General features: G+C 37.1%; 2 pseudogenes; both read left to right on the top strand.

Annotated features, from left to right (window-relative positions):
* The first annotated feature begins 366 nt into the window (after positions 1 to 366).
* On the top strand, positions 367 to 1,293 carry LOC136152322 (olfactory receptor 5K3-like; annotated as a pseudogene).
* A 5,129-nt stretch (positions 1,294 to 6,422) lies between these two features.
* Positions 6,423 to 7,324, top strand: LOC136152453 (olfactory receptor 5K3-like; annotated as a pseudogene).
* Positions 7,325 to 16,786: the final 9,462 nt, after the last annotated feature.

The following is a 16,786-nucleotide window of genomic DNA, read 5'->3' as shown; positions in this document are numbered from 1 at the left end:
TGTCAGTGACTGCACATGAGCGCTTATAAAAAATGACACATTATTTGAGAATACTGAGTATGGGTGCATAGATATATATAGTATTGTACATAAATTTATAAAGGCAACCCCTTTTCACCACAAGCATTCTCCCTAAAACTACAAAAATATTTTGGGGAATCCTGAATTTCAGAATCAAAATCAAAAAATTTACATTTCACAGAAATAAATGTCTCACACAAGTCCATGTCCCTATATCCCAGAGGAAATAGGGGAAGTTTTAAGAATGGCTACACTCCTCACAAAAAAAATTGAAGGGGAAAACTACAGACACTCTAATTTCAATGTTGTATCTCCACGATTCCTGTGTCAACAGAGAAGGTAGATATGACTGAAGAGAACCACTCCTTGACAACAGAGTTTACCCTCATAGGATTTACAGAACGTCCAGAGCTGAGGACCCCTCTTTCTCTGGTATTCTTTACCATCTATCTGATCACCATGGTGGGGAATCTTGGCCTGGTGGCATTGATAGTTACAGAGCATCATCTTCACACACCAATGTACATCTTTCTGGGTAACCTCGCTCTGATGGACTCCTTTTGTTCCAGTGCCATTACCCCAAAGATGCTGCAGAACCTCTTTTCCAAAGACAGAATGATTTCTCTGTATAAATGCATGGCACAGTTCTATTGTCTCTGCCTTGCAGAAACTACAGATGGCTTTCTCCTGGCAGCAATGGCCTATGATCGCTATGTGGCCATCTGCAAACCACTGCAGTACCACACCATGATGTCAAAGAAACTCTGCACTCAGATGACCATGGGGGCCTACACAGCTGAGAACATTCTTCCCGCGATTCATGTAGGGTTTCTGTTTAGGTAACTTTCTGCAGGTCTCATCAAATCAACCACTTCTTCTGTGATGTCCTTCCATTATACAGACTCTCCTGTGTGGACCCTTATATCAACGAACTGATGATATTTATTGTTTCAGGGTCACTTTCAGTCTTCACTATTACCATAGTCATAATCTCTTACCTTTTTATCCTTTTCACGATTTTAAAAATGAAATCCAAAGAGGGAAAAGGCAAAGCCCTATCTACATGTGCATCCCATTTTCTCTCTGTCTATTTTCTATGGTTCCCTTCTCTTCATGTACATTCGACCAGATTCAGTTAACGAAGAGAATAAAGATATTATACCCATTGCTATTTTTTATACTTCAGTGATTCCTTTATTAAACCCCTTTATTTATAGTCTAAGAAATAGGGAAGTAATTAATATTATGAAGAAAATTATGAAGATTTCATAACATTCTACAACAAATATCATTCCATGTGAACAAATGATTTTAATTTCATTAAAGCTTTTTCAAAATCAAGAAATACTGAGAAAATGGAAAATGGATACCTCACAAATAACATTAAATTATTAAAACAGGATGGCATAACAGTCAAATAAACAAGGTAAAAGGAGAAAATATGGTAAAATATATTAAAAAATCTAAGCTATTAGGTTTCATCAGAAGTGAACTAAATAATCACCATTGAGGTCACAATTGTGTCACGGTATATTAGTTAAACTAGAAGCTGTATTTCAGAGTATAGTAAGTTACAATTTTTGACAAATTCAGCAAATGCCAGGAATTGAGGTTAATACAAATAAAGGGTATCTTCATTTGGCAAATTTCTAGAATCCCAAGGTATAATCTTATAAAATTTCCCATAGCCAAGTTCTCAAATATTAGTGCCCTCTTAAGCATATGACAGAAGAGAAAACATATATCAACTTCACTCTCAACTTTTTAGTTTGTTCAAAAGATTATGTTTAAGTATGAAATCTCACAGAATGTATATTGACTAATAAAAATTTTTTCTCTTTAGACTTAGTCAATTTAAACTCAAGTTGTCTGAAATACAGTATATGTACTTTGGTATACTATCAATCTGTACTTGAAGATGATGCTATTTATATTGACATCACTATGAATTTGACATCTTCAAGTAATTTGATTGATATATGACAGTGAAATTCCTGAATATATTCTTAAATAAAGTTTTTTTCTCTCTGATGTTATTATTTGTCTTTCTTGTTATTAGGAATACCACCAATCTGGACTGATACCAGGGTAAATTACTGTATATGCATATCATTAATAAAAAGTTGGAGGTGCTTATTAAACATAAAGGAGGCAGAAAATAGTAAAAATTTAAATAACAATGATGTTTATTGACATTAATGTGTAAATATGGAAGAAAAAATAATTTACTGAGAATGTGCTTGAAATTACATTAGATGTTTCATATATATTACCTTTCGTTCATTTCATAAAATGTGATTTTTCATGCTTTTCATCAGTAAAAATCTCATACTTTGCAATATTAAGGAGCTTGTCCAAGTTCATCCAGCTCATCAAATTCTGCCAGAATTTGAATCAGCACTACCTTTTCCCTACATGATTAGGAGTTCAGAAAATGAATATCCTTGCAGCCTAGGGTATTTAGCTCTTCAGTTGCATCAGAAGTAAAAATGCACCTTAAAAATGGGGAAAAAATGATTTTTGGAGGAAAATTAGAAATAGTTATGACTGATGTCAATGTTTATGGAAAACAGAGTGGCTTTGGGAATGAGGATGAGCAAGGTGAACCATGGGATGGAATCAAAAAATGAACAAAACAGTCGGAGAGAGCTTTTGGTTAATGTGGAGAAAACAGGGAAGGTGCATCAGTTACTGAGAATTTTAAAGACCACCCTAAGGAATCTGACTTAATCTTAGAGGCTGAAGTCCCCTTGGAGCAGAACAATATGATTGTATATTTCAAAACCTGATCTTGCAGCTAATCAGAAAGAGACTTAAAGCAAGAAGGATAATGTCAATAATTCATGTATTAGATGAGAAGAACTGAAACTGGAGAATGAAGTGGAATGCACAGATAGAAACATTTTAACTAAAATAAATAGTAAGCTGTAACTGCTAATAATAAAATGAAAGTCTATCTTCTCCCTGTGAATATCAAACATGATGTAACTGATTCCATATCACCAATACTTAATAAGGTACCTGACACATTTGGACTTCAATAAACATTTCACTGAGGTCAAGTTTTTCTGGCAAGTTTTTAGGCCTCCTTCTGAGCCCTCCTTCAATATATTTTAATGTAACTGTGAAAATTAATGTAATAGGCTTATTATTTTTGTTTTTCAATGAATTAGTAAATTTTAATTGCTTAGTTTTAATTTCTAACATTGTATTATGGGTATATATAATCCATATAAACAAAGTCCTTTACGGTCATAAGATTCTTTATAAGCAAAAAGAAATCTAGATACCAAAAATTATGAGAAGCCATGAGAGTCTCTGTCTATTTTAATGGATATTTTTAGTTTGCAGGCTTGTATACATTGATTTAGTTTCCCTTTCCTAAGGATACCAAAATTTGATCTATGATCCACTGCACCACTCCCCAACCCTAAGCAATACTGGAACACCAGATATCTGTTAAGAGAAGAATACTTGACTGACTGGGGGTCAATGAGGCAAATAGACTATCTGGGAAATATGTATCATTTATGTGAAAAGATGTTCACAAAAAAGATAGTGTCTCTCCCTCGAGTAATGGTATGTGACTACCATGGTATCATAATATCTGGCACAATCTATGTGTATTTTTACTCACAGTCTTCAGGATTGTGACTTTATAGGATGGACCTAGTGGACTTTGGCTAAGGATGGCACAACTAGATGTGTTTCTCCAGTAGTCATGTATGGATGACTATGGTTTGTCCAGTGGTCATGTAAGGCTGTGAGAGCTGGACTATAAAGAAAGGTGAGCACTGAAGAATTGATGCTTTTGAACTGTGGTGCTGGAGACTCTTGAGAGTCCCTTGGGCTGCAAGGAGATCCAACCAGTCCATCCTAAAGGAAATCAGTCCTGAATATTGGAAGGATAGATGCTGAAGCTGAAACTCCCATACTTTGGCCAACTGATACAAAGAGCTGACTCATTTGAAAAGACCCTGATGCTGGGAAAGACTGAAGGCATAAGGAGAATGGGACGACACGACTGAGTGATAGAACTGAACTGAACTGAGTACCAATTCAACTATTATCACATCTGTCTTTTTTTAACTTTTAATGTTATATTGGAGTACAGTTGATAAACATTCTTGTATTATTTCAGTAAAATAAAGTGATTCAGTTATATGTATCAGTACAGTTCAGTCGCTCAGTCATGTCCGACTCTGTGACCCCATGAAACACAGCACGCCAGGCCTCCCTTGTCCATCACCAACTCCCAGAGTCTCCCCAAACCCATGTCCATAGAGTCAGTGATGCCATCCAGCCATCTCATCTTCTGTCATCCCCTTCTCCTCCTGCTCCCAATCCTTCCCAGCATTAGGATCTTTTCCAATGAGTAAACTCTTCACATGAGATAGCCAAAGTATTGGAGTTTCAGCTTCAACATCACTCCTTCCAATGAACACCCAGGACTGATCTCCTTTAGGAGGGACTGGCTGGATGTCCTTGCAGTCCAAGGGACTCTCAAGAGTCTTCTCCAACACCACAGCTCAAAAGCATCAATTCTTTGATGCTCAGCTTTCTTCATAGTTCAACTCTCACATCCATACATGACTACAGGAAAAACCATAGCCTTGACTAGACAGACCTTTGTTGGCAAAGTAATGTCTCTGCTTTTAAATATGCTATCTAGGTTGGTCATAACTTTCCTTTCAAGGAGTCAGCGTCTTTTAATTTCATGGCTACAATCACATTCTGCAGTGATTTTTGGAGCCCCAAAAAATAAAGTCTGACACTGTTTCCACTGTTTCCCCATCTATTTCCCATGAAGTGATGGGACCAGATGCCATGATCTTAGTTTTCTGAATGTTGAGCTTTAAGCCAACTTTTTCACTCTCCTTCTTCACTTTCATTAACAGGCTTTTTAGTTCCTCTTCACTTTCTGCCATAAGGGTGGTGTCGCCTGCACATCTGAGGTTACTGATATTTCTCCCGGCAATCTTGATTAAGGTTGTGCTTCTTCCAGCCCAGCGTTTCTCATGATGTACTCTGCATATAAGTTAAATAAGCAGGGTGACAATATACAGCCTTGATGTACTCCTTTTTCTATTTGGAACCAGTCTGTTGTTCCATGTCTAGTTGTAACTGTTGCTTCCTGGCCTGCATACAGTTTCTCAAGAGGCAGGTCAGATGGTCTGATATTCCCATCTCTTTCAGAATTTTCCACAGTTTATTGTGATCCACACAGTCAAAGGCCTTGGCATAATCAATAAAGCAGAAATAGATGTTTTTCTGGAACTCTCTTGCTTTTTCGATGATCCAGCGGATGTTGACAATTTGATCTCTGGTTCCTCTGCCTTTTCTAAAACCAGCTTGAACATCTGGAAGTTCATGGTTCACGTATTGCTGAAGCCTGGCTTGGTGAATTTTGAGCATTACTTTACTAGCGTGAGATGAGTGCAATTGTGCGGTAGTTTGAGCATTCTTTGGCATTGCCTTTCTTTGGGATTGGAATGAAAACTGACCTTTTCCAGTCCTGTGGCCACTGCTGAGTTCTCCAAATTTGCTGACATATTGAGTGCAGCACTTTCACAGCATCATCTTTTAGGATTTGAAATAGCTCAACTGGAATTCCATAACCTCCACTAGCTTAGTTAGTAGTGTTACTTCCTAAGGGCCACTTGACTTCACATTCCAGGATGTCTGGCTCTAGGTGAGTGATCACACCATCGTGATTATCTGGGTCATGAAGATCTTTTTTATATAGTTCTTCTGTGTATTCCTGCCACTTCTTCTTAATATCTTCTGCTTCTGTTAGGTCCATGCCATTTCTGTCCTTTATTGAGCCAATCTTTGCATGAAATGCTCCCTGGGTATCTCTAATTTTCTTGCAGAGATCTCTAGTCTTTCCCATTCTATTGTTCTCCTCTATTTCTTTGCATTGATCGCTGAGGAAGGCTTTCATATCTCTCCTTGCTATTCTTTGGAACTCTGCAATCGAATGGGTATGTCTTTCCTTTTCTCCTTTGCTTTTTGCTTCTCCTCTTTTTACAGCTATTTGTATGGCCTCCTCAGACAAATATATTTGGGGACTACTAAATTAAATATAAGTGCCCTAACTATGTATACTATTCTTCACAAATTCATAAAGACAAGCTTTTTTTCACAATGAGCATCTTCCTTAGAATTAAAAAAAAAATATTCTTTGGAATTCTGAATTTCACAGACAAAATCATAAAAGGTGATATTACTCAAAAAAGAATGTCACCTACAATTACGTGTTCTTGTATCCCAGAATAAACAGAGGAAGCCAGAGAAGAACTCCATTCCTTATAAAAAGAAAATTTTTAAGTGACAATTATTTTCATGCTAATTTCAAATCTTGTATCTCCACAACTCCTCTGTCAGGAGAAAAGGTGGATATGACTGAGGATAACCACTCCTTGACAACAGAGTTTACCCTAACAGGATTTACAAATCATACAGAGCTGAAGCCCCTTATGTTTCTGGTGTTTCTTATCCTGCATCTGATTACTATGGAGGGAAATCATGGCCTGGTGGCACTGATAGTCACAGAGCATCGTCTTCACACATCAATGTACATCCTTCTGGGGAACCTCCCTCTGATGGATTCCTGTTGCTCCAGTGCCATTACCCCAAAGATGTTACAGAACCTGTTTTCTAAAGACAGAATGATTTCCCTCTATGAAGGCATGGCACAATTTTATTTTCACTGCCTTGCTGAAACTGCAGATTGCTTTCTCCTGGCAGCAATGGCCTATGATCACTATATGGCCATCTGCAAACCACTGCAGTACCACACCATGATGTCAAAGAAACTCTGCATTCAGATGACCACGGGGGCCTACACAGCTGGAAACCTACATTCCATGATTCACATTGGATTTGTGTTTAGGTTAACTTTCTGTAGGTCTCATCAAATCAATCACTTTTTTGTGATGTCCTTCCATTATACAGACTCTCCTGTGTAGATCCTTTTATCAATCAATTGATGATATTCATCTTTGCAGGGTCAGTTTTAGTCTTCATTATTACCTTAGTAATAATCTCTTACCTTTTTATTCTTTTCACAATTTTCAAGATGAAATCCAAAGAGGGAAAAGGCAAAGCCTTATCTACATGCACGTCCCACTTTCTCTCTGTCTCAATATTCTACGGTTCCCTTCTCTTCATGTATGTTCAGTCAAATTCAGGTAATAAAGATGATAAAGATATACCTGTTGCTATTTTTTATACTCTAGTGATTCCCTTGTTAAACCAATTTATTTATAGTCTAAGAAACAAGGAAGTTATAAATGTTTAAAAAATATGGAGAAGAATTTATAAGATTATGAAAGAAATATTGTCAAATATGGACAACTGATTGTAATGTCATTAAATCTTTTTCAAAATCAAGGAATATTGAGAAAACGGAAAAGGCAATGTCAGTTATAACACTAAATTACCAACACATGTTGATTTATCGGTCAAAAAAAAAAAACTTTAAAAGAAGAAAATGTGGTAAATAAACTTCAAAATCTAACCTACCAGAGGTTACATCAGGAATGAACTAATTACCCTTGAGGTCACAACTATGTGAAACTAAGTTTCAGAGTATAGTAAGTTACAATTTTCTACAAATGCTAAGAATTGAAGTCAGTACATATATGGTCACCTCCATATAATATTTCTGGCAAATTTCAGGAATCCCAAGGCAAAATTTGCCAACTCTCCCAATATCCCAAGTTCTCAATTATTAGACTCTTCTTAACAAAAACCATGTGACAGAGGTAGTCTTTATATTTCATTTGATTCTCAATTTTGAGTTTGTTCAACAGGTTTTGTTTGAATATGAAATCATACAGAGTATATATTTGCTAGTCAAGAACATTTTCCTATTATTACTCAATTTTCTCTCAGTTCTCTGAAATACAGTATCTATAAATTTGTGATTTATAAATCAGTACTTGAAGATGATACTATTTATATTGACATCACTATGGATTTGATATTTCCATACAGTTTGATTGGCTGACCATCATATATGACAATTCAATACATAAATATATTCTTAAATAGAGTTTTTCTCTCTGATATTATTACTTGTCTTGCTTGTTATTAGGAAAACCGCTGACTTAGACTGATTCCAAGGTAAATTGCTGACACATGAATAGAATTAACAACAAACACCAGGTTCTGATCAAGCAAAAATGAGGCAGAAAGTCATAAAAATTTAAATATCAAAATAATGTAATTATTAAATTTAATAAATTTAATTTTAAATATAACAATTTAAGCTTATTAAAAGTATTATTAAATTTACTAATTTAAATGTAAGACTAGATACTATAAAATCTTAGAGGAAAACACAGAAAGAAAACTCTTTGACATAAATTGCAACAACATCTTTTTCAATCCATTTCCTCCAGCAAGAGACATAAAAACAAAACTAAATGGGACCTAATTTAACTCAGAAGAAGTTGCACAGCAAATGAAAGCATAAACAAAATCAAAGCACAACCCACAGAATAGAATCAATTCACTTCAGTTTAGTCGCTCAGTTGTGTCTGACTCTTCGAGACCCCATGAATTGCAGCACGCCAGGCCTCCCTGTCCATCACCAACTCCCGGAGTTTACTCAAACCCATGTCCATCGAGTTGGTGATGCCATCCAACCATCTCATCCTCTGTCATCCCTTCTCCTCCTGCCCCCAATCCCTCCCAGCATCAGGATCTTTTCCAATGAGTCAACTCTTCGCATGAGGTGGCCAAAGTACTGAGTTTCAGCTTCAGCATCAGTCCTTCCAATGAACACCCAGGACTGATCTCCTTTAGGATGGACTGGTTGAATCTCCTTGCAGTCCAAGGGACTCTCAAGAGTCTTCTCCAAAACCACAGTTCAGAAGCATCAATTTTTCGGTGCTCAGCTTTCTTCACAGTCCAGCTCTCACATTTATAGCCTCTCACAAACCACAGTCTTGACCAGATGGACCTTTGCTGGCAAAGTAATGTCTCTGCTTTTTATTGTGCTATCTAGGTTGGTCATAACTTTCCTCCCAAGGAGTAAGCCTCTTTTAATTTCATGGCTGCAATCATCATCTGCAGTGATTTTGGAGCCCCCAAAAATAAAGTCTGACACTGTTTCTACTGTCTCCCCATGGAGAATACAATATTTGCAAATAATCAGACGGACAATGGATTAGCCTCCAAAATTTACAAACATGACATATAGCTCAATATTAAAGAAAACAAATACCCAATCAAAAATTGGGCAGAAGACCTAGATAGGCATTTCTCCAAAGAAGAGATACAAATGACCAAGAGACACATGAAAAGATGATCAATATTGATAATTAGTAGAGAAATGCAAATCAAAACTACAATGAAGTATCACCATACACCAGTCAGCATGGCATCATCCAAAAGTCTACAAACAATAAATGTTGGAGAGTATGTTTCAAAAAGGGAACCCTCCTTCACTATTGGTGGAAATGTGAATTGGTACATTCATTATGGAAAACAGTACAGAGGTTCCTTAAAAAACTAAAATTAGAGCTATCCCACATATACTGAGCATATATCCAGAGAAAAACATAACTCAATAGGATACATGAACCGCAGTGTTGACTGCAGCACTATTTACAATGGCCAAGACATGGAAACAACCTAAATGTGCACCCACAGAAGAATGGATAAACAAGATATGGAACACATGTACCAAGGGATATAATTCAGCTATAAAAAAAAAAATGAAATAAGGCCACTTGCAGCAACATGGATGGACCTGGAGATTATCATATTAAGTGAAGTAAGTCAGACAGAGAAAGAAAAATATCATATGATATCACTTATATGAGGAATCTTTTTTTTTAATGATATAAGTGAATTTATTTACAAAACAGAAAATTAGAAGACAAACTTATTGTTATCAAAGGGAAAATGTTGAGGAATGGATAAATTGAGAGTTTGAAGTTGACATGTACATTCTACTATTTTAAAATAGTTAACCTACAAGGACCTACTGTACAGAACATGGGACTCTGCTCAATATTCTGTAGTAACCTAAACAGGACCCTTCATGGGTCACTGCCTTATTGTGGTGAAGGGCCTTCTATAACTCAATGAAGTTATCAGCCACGCTGCATAGGGCCACCCAAGAGGGACAGGATATAGTAGAGACTTCTGAGAAAACATGGTCCACTGGAGGAGGGAATGACAAACCACTCCAGTTTTCTTGGAGCAAGAACGCCATGAACAGTATAAAAAGGCAAAGAGATATGACATCAAAAGATGAGTCCCCTGGGTTGGAATATGCTACTGAGGAAGAACAAAGGGTAATTACTAATAGCTTCAGAAAGAATGAAGTGGCTGGTCCAAAGCAGAAATGATACTCAGTTGTGGATGTGTCTGGTGGTGAAAGTAAAATCCAATGATGTATACAACAATACAGCATAGGAACCTGGAAAGTTACATCTATGAATCAAGGTAAATTGGAAGTAGTCAAGCAGGAAATGCCAAGAGTGAACATCAACATCTTAGGAATCATTGAGCTAAAATGGACAGGAATGGGTGAATTTAATTCAGATTACTGTTATATCTACTACTGTGGGCAAGAATCCCTTAGAAGAAATGAAGCAGCCTTCATAGTCAACAAGAGTCTGAAATGCAGGACTTGGGTGCAATCTCAGAAACAACAGTATGATCTCAGTTGGTTTGCAAGGCAAACCATTCAACATCACAGTAATCCAAGTCTATGCCCCAAACACTAATGCCAAATACGATGAAGTTGATCAGTTCTATGAAGAAACACAAGACTTTCTAGAACTAACACCAAAAAAAAAAAAAAAAAATGTCCTTTTCAGCAAAGGGAATTGGAATGCAAAAGTAGGAAGTCAGGAGAAACTTGGAACAATAGGAAAGTTTGACCTTGGAGTACAAACTCAAGCAGGGCAAAGGCTAATACAGTTTTTTTTTATTATTATTAGTTGGAGGCTAATTATTTTACAATATTGTAGTGGTTTTTGCCATACATTGATATGAATCAGCCATGGATTTACATGTGTTCCCCATCCTCAACCCCCTCCCACCTCCCTCCCCATCCCATTCCTCTGGGTCTCCGCAGTGCAGCAGCCCTGAGCACTTCTCTCATGCATCCAACGTGGACTGGCAATCTGCTTCACACTTAATAATATACATGTTTCAATTCTATTCTCTCAGAATATCCCACCCTCGCCTTCTCCCACAGAGTCCAAAAGTCTGTTCTGTACATATGTGTCTCTTTCTCTGTTTTGCATATAGGGTTATCGTTACCATCTTTTTAAATTCCATATATATGCGTTAGTATACTGTATTGGTCTTTATCTTTCTGGCTTACTTCACTGTGTATAATGGGCTCCAGTTTCATTCATCTCATTAGAACTGATTGAAACGAATTCTTTTTAATGGCTGAGTAATATTCCATGGTATATATGTACCACAGCTTCCTTATCCATTCGTCTGGTGATGGGCATCTAGGTTGCTTCCATGTCCTGGCTATTATAAACAGTGCTGCGATGAACACTGGGCTGCACGTGTCTCTTTCAGATCTGGTTTCCTCGGTGTGTATGCTCAGAAGTGGGATTGCTGGGTCATATGGCAGTTCTATTTCCAGTTTTTTAAGATATCACCACACTGTTCTCCATAGTGGCTGTACTAGTTTGCATTCCCACCAACAGTGTAAGAGGGTTCCCTTCTCTCCACACCCTCTCCAGCATTTATTGCTTGTAGACTTTTGGATAGCAGCCATCCTGACTGCCGTGTAATGGTACCTCATTGTGGTTTTGATTTGCATTTCTCTGATAATGAGTGATGTTGAGCATCTTTTCATATGTTTGTTAGCCATCTATTTGTCTTCTTTGGAGAAATGTCTGTGTAGTCCTTTGGCCCATTTTTTGATTGGGTCATTTATTTTTCTGGAATTGAGTTGCAGGAGTTGCTTGTATATTTTTGAAATTAATCCTTCGTCTGTTGCTTCATTTGCTATTATTTTCTCCCAATCAGAGGGCTGTCTTTTCACCTTACTTATAGTTTCATTTGTTGTGCAAAAGCTTTTAAGTTTAATTAGGTCCCATTTGTTTATTTTTGCTTTTATTTCCAATATTCTGGGAGGTGGGTCATAGAGGATCCTGCTGTGATTTATGTCAGAGAGTGCATTGCCTATGCTCTCCTCTAGGAGTTTTATAGTTTCTGGTCTTACATTTAGATCTTTAATCAATTTTGAGTTTATTTTTGTGTATGGTGTTAGAAAGTGTTCTAGTTTCATTCTTTTACAAGTGGTTGACCAGTTTTCCCAGCACCACTTGTTAAAGAGGTTGTCTTTTTTCCATTGTATATCTTTGCCTCCTTTGTTGAAGATAAGGTGTCCATAGGTTCGTGGATTTATCTCTGGATTTTCTATTCTGTTCCATTGATCTATATTTCTGTCTTTGTGCCAGTACCATACTGTCTTGATGACTGTGGCTTTGTAGTATAGCCTGAAGTCAGGCAGGTTGATTCCTCCAGTTTCATTCTTATTTCTCAAGATTACTTTGCCTATTCGAGGTTTTTTGTATTTCCACACAAATTGTGAAATTATTTGTTCTAGTTCTGTGAAAAATACCGTTGGGAGCTTAATAGCGATTGCATTGAATCTATAGATTGCTTTGGGCAGTATAGCCATTTTGACAATATTGATTCTTCCAATCCATGAACACGGTATGTTTCTCCATCTGTTTATGTCCTCTTTTATTTCTTTCATCAGTGTTTTATAGTTTTCTATGTATAGGTCTTTTGTTAATATAGTTTTGACAAGAGAACACACTGGTCATAGAAAACACCCTTTTACAACAATTCAAGAGATGACTCTACACATGGACATCACCAAATGTTCAACACCAATATTAGAATGATTACATTATTGCAGTCAAAGATGGAGAAGCTCTATACAGTCAGCAAAAATGAGACCAGGAGTTCACTGTGATTTAGATCGTCAGCTCCTTATAGCAAAACTCAGACTAAAAGAAAAGTGAAGAAAACTACTAGACCACTCAGGTATGACCTAGATGAAAACTCTTATGATTATACAGTGGAAGTGACAAATAGATTCAAAGGATTAGATCTGGTAGACAGAGTGCCTGAAGAACTATGGACTGAGCAAACACTGTACAGGAGGCAGTGAATAAAACCATCCCAAAGAGAAATGCAAGAAGGCAAAGTGGGTGACAGAGTAGGCTTTACAAATAGCTGAGGAAAGAAGAGAGGCCAAAAGTAAGGGAGAAAGGAGCAGATACTTCCAACTGAATGCAGAGTTACAGAGAATAGCAAGGAGAGATAAGAAGGCCTTCTTCAATGAACAATGCAAAGAAATAGAGGAAAACAACAGAGTGGGAAACATTAAAGATCTCTTCAAAACTGGAGATATAAAAGGGACAGTTCATGCACAGATGGGCCTAATAAAGGACAGAAGTGGTAATTACTTAACAGAGGGAGAAGAGATTAAGAAGAGGTGGCAAGAATATACAGAACTGTACAAAACAGGTCTTCATGACACAGATAACCACAATGGTGTGGTCTTCACCACCAAGAGACAGACATCCTGGAAAGTGAAGTCAAGTGGGCCTTAGGAAGTATTACTACCAATAAAGCTAGCGGAGGTGATGGAATTACAGCTGAGCTATTTAAAATATAAAATACTAAAGGTGATGGTGTTAAAGCGCTGCACTTAATATGTCAGCAAATTTGGAAAATGCAGCAATGGCCACAGAACTGGAAACAGTCAGTTTTTATCCCAATTCCAAAGAAGGGCAGTGCCAAAGAATCTGCAAACTACCAGACAATTTCAATCACTTCCCATGCTAGTAGGTTAATGCTCAAAATCCTCCATGTTAGACCTCAGAAGTGCTTGAATTGAAAACTTCCAGATGTACAAGCTGGGTTTAGAAAAGGCAGAGGAATCAGAGATCAAATTGCCAACATTAACTGAATCACAGAGAAAGTCAGTAAATTCCAGAAAAGCATCAACTTTTGTCTCACTGACTACACAAAAGTCTTTGACTGTGTGGATCACAACAAACTGTGGAAAATTCTTAGAGATGGAAATGCCAGACCATTTTATCTGTCTCCTGAGAAACCTGTACGCAGGTCAAAAAGCAACAGTCAGAACCTTACATGGAACAACTAGCTTGTTCAAAACTGGGAAAGAAGTATGACAAAGCTGTTTATTGTCACCCTGTTTATTTAACTTATATGCAGAGCACATCATGAGAAATGCCAGACTGGATGAATCACAAGCACGATTCAAGACTGCCAAGTATCAACAACCTCAGATATGAAGATGATACCACTCTAATGGCAGAAAGTGAAGAGGAACTAAAGAGACACTTGATGAGGATGAAGGAGGAGAGTGAAAAAGCTCACTTAAAACTAAACTAAAAAACTTAAAAACTAAGAAAAAGTTTTTTTAAAAAATTTAAAAAAACTAAGATCATAGCATCTGGTTCCATCACTTCATGTCAAATAGAAGGGGGAAAAGTGGAAGCAATGAGAGATTTTCTCTTCTTGGGCTCCAAAATCACTATGGATGGTGATGGCAGCCATGAAATTAGAAGATGCTTGCTTCTTGGAAGGAAGGCTGTGACAAACCTAGACAGCATATTAAAAAGCAAAGATATCACTTTGCTGACATAGGTCCATATAGTCAAAGCTATGATCTTTCCAGTAGTCATGTACATGTGCAGATGTAAGAGCTGGACCATAAAGAAAGCTGAACACCAAAGAATTGATGCTTTTGAACTGTGGTGCTGGAGAAGACTCTAGAGAGTCCCTTGGACAGTAAGGAGAGCAAACCGGCCAATCCCCAGGGAAATCAACCCTAAATACACACTTCAAAGACTAATGCTGAAGCTGAGGCTCCAGGACTTTGGCCACCTGATACAATAGGCAATTCACTGTGAAAGATCCTGATGCTGGGACAGATTGAGGGCAGGAGGAGAAGGGGGTGACAGAGGATGAGATGTTTGGACAGTTCAGTGGACATGAACTTGGGTGAACTCTAGGAGATGATGAGGGACAGGGAGGTCTGGCGTGCTACAATCCATGGGGTCCCAAAGAGTTGAACACAACTTAGCACCTGAACAACAACAACCTAAACAGGAAAAGTATTTGAAAAAGATAAGATAAAAATATGTATAACTGAATAAATTTGCTGTAACCTGAAACTAACACAACATTATGAATCAACTATAGTCCAGTAGAAAATAAAACTGAAAAATAAAACAGCAATACATAAAAAGCAACAAAAATAAAATTGGTTATAAATTAAAACCAAAAAAATGTGTTGTTACTCTCCTAAGAGAAGTCATCAGAAGATGGAATATAGTTGAAATATATAAGTAAATGAGATAATCCGGGGGAAACTCCAGAATGAAAGAGAAGTTGATCAAGTACAGAACCAAGGGGAACACAAGCATTGTAAAAAGAGAGAGAAACACAACCCAGCATTTAAATTGAGATGGAACACTCAGGAAGACAGAAGCAGTGAGTTTTATCAAAGAGCCAAAGATGAAGATTTTCAACAGTACCAAATACCACAGCATGTTTAGGCAGATAACTAGATGCTCTTTGGAGCTGCCATTTAGCATTGGTTTTGATCTTACTGACAGAGAGGGTTCAGGGAATTAGCAGAGAAGGACCCAAACAGAACAATTTCCAGACTATTTTCTCATGCACTATATAGCACCTGTAAGTTCTCCTATACCATGCATGCATAAACTTCTGCCAACATTATTTACTATCCACATTCTAATTAGGTCTTGCTACTTCCAGCTTCCAGAATTTACCATTTACTTCCAATCTGCTGCTGTTTTCCCATATGCACTTCATGTATTATAATCCTACTTCTCCACCAAGGTTCACCTGATATGATACTTCCAGTGAAAAATCCTTCTTTCTTCCTTCAAGTCTGTATTCATTTCATTCTCCATATTTTCACACTGCATATTTGTACTTTTTTATATCACAGCTTGAGTTGTCTGCTAGTTACCAACGTAACTCTTCTTCTCCCCACTAGATTATGAGCTTCTTGTCAGGAGCCATTTCTAAAATCTAGGAACTCCTAATACTGTGCTCATTCTACATATAGTTGCTTCCAATACCCTGTATATTGTAAATGCTTGATTTAAGGTTAAACAGAACTGAAATTTGAAAGATCAATGCAGCTTGTATTAAGAATCTAGCTCATCTTGTCAGAAACCCAAAAGATGTAGGACATGACCAGTGAATTGTGAATATTTAGCCACTACTTTTACAATCAAGACACATACAATTCATATCTGATAAAGCCACATGCATTATAAAAGCATGTTATTAACACAGAAACTAGGAAAAAGGAAACTTTTTAATTTAGAAGGAGGACTAGAAAAATCTCAAGAAAGAGATCTCATTTGAGATCAAGAATGAGTAAGACTGGGGTGATAGAGATTGAGAAGAACATATTTTAGATGAGGAAACATAAGCAAATTAATGAAGTGGGTGCACAGAGGAAGAGTGAAGGACTGCACATGGCCAGGAGCCATAAGGTGAGCAGAAGAAAGCAAAGTGAAAGGCATGATACAGAGAGACTGCAGTATCAGGGCTGACAAAATAAGGGGAAATTATTTGTTTAAAAACAAATCAACAGCCATGTTAAATACATGAGCAAGGGATTATTATCTTTTATCATCATCAGATAAATATTTGTTGAGGGCATCCAAGTGTCACATATTATTCAAGT

This window comes from Muntiacus reevesi, chromosome 21, assembly GCF_963930625.1.
Source record: "Muntiacus reevesi chromosome 21, mMunRee1.1, whole genome shotgun sequence".
Lineage (NCBI taxonomy): Eukaryota > Metazoa > Chordata > Mammalia > Artiodactyla > Cervidae > Muntiacus > Muntiacus reevesi.
This window is presented reverse-complemented; position numbering and strand designations above follow the sequence as displayed.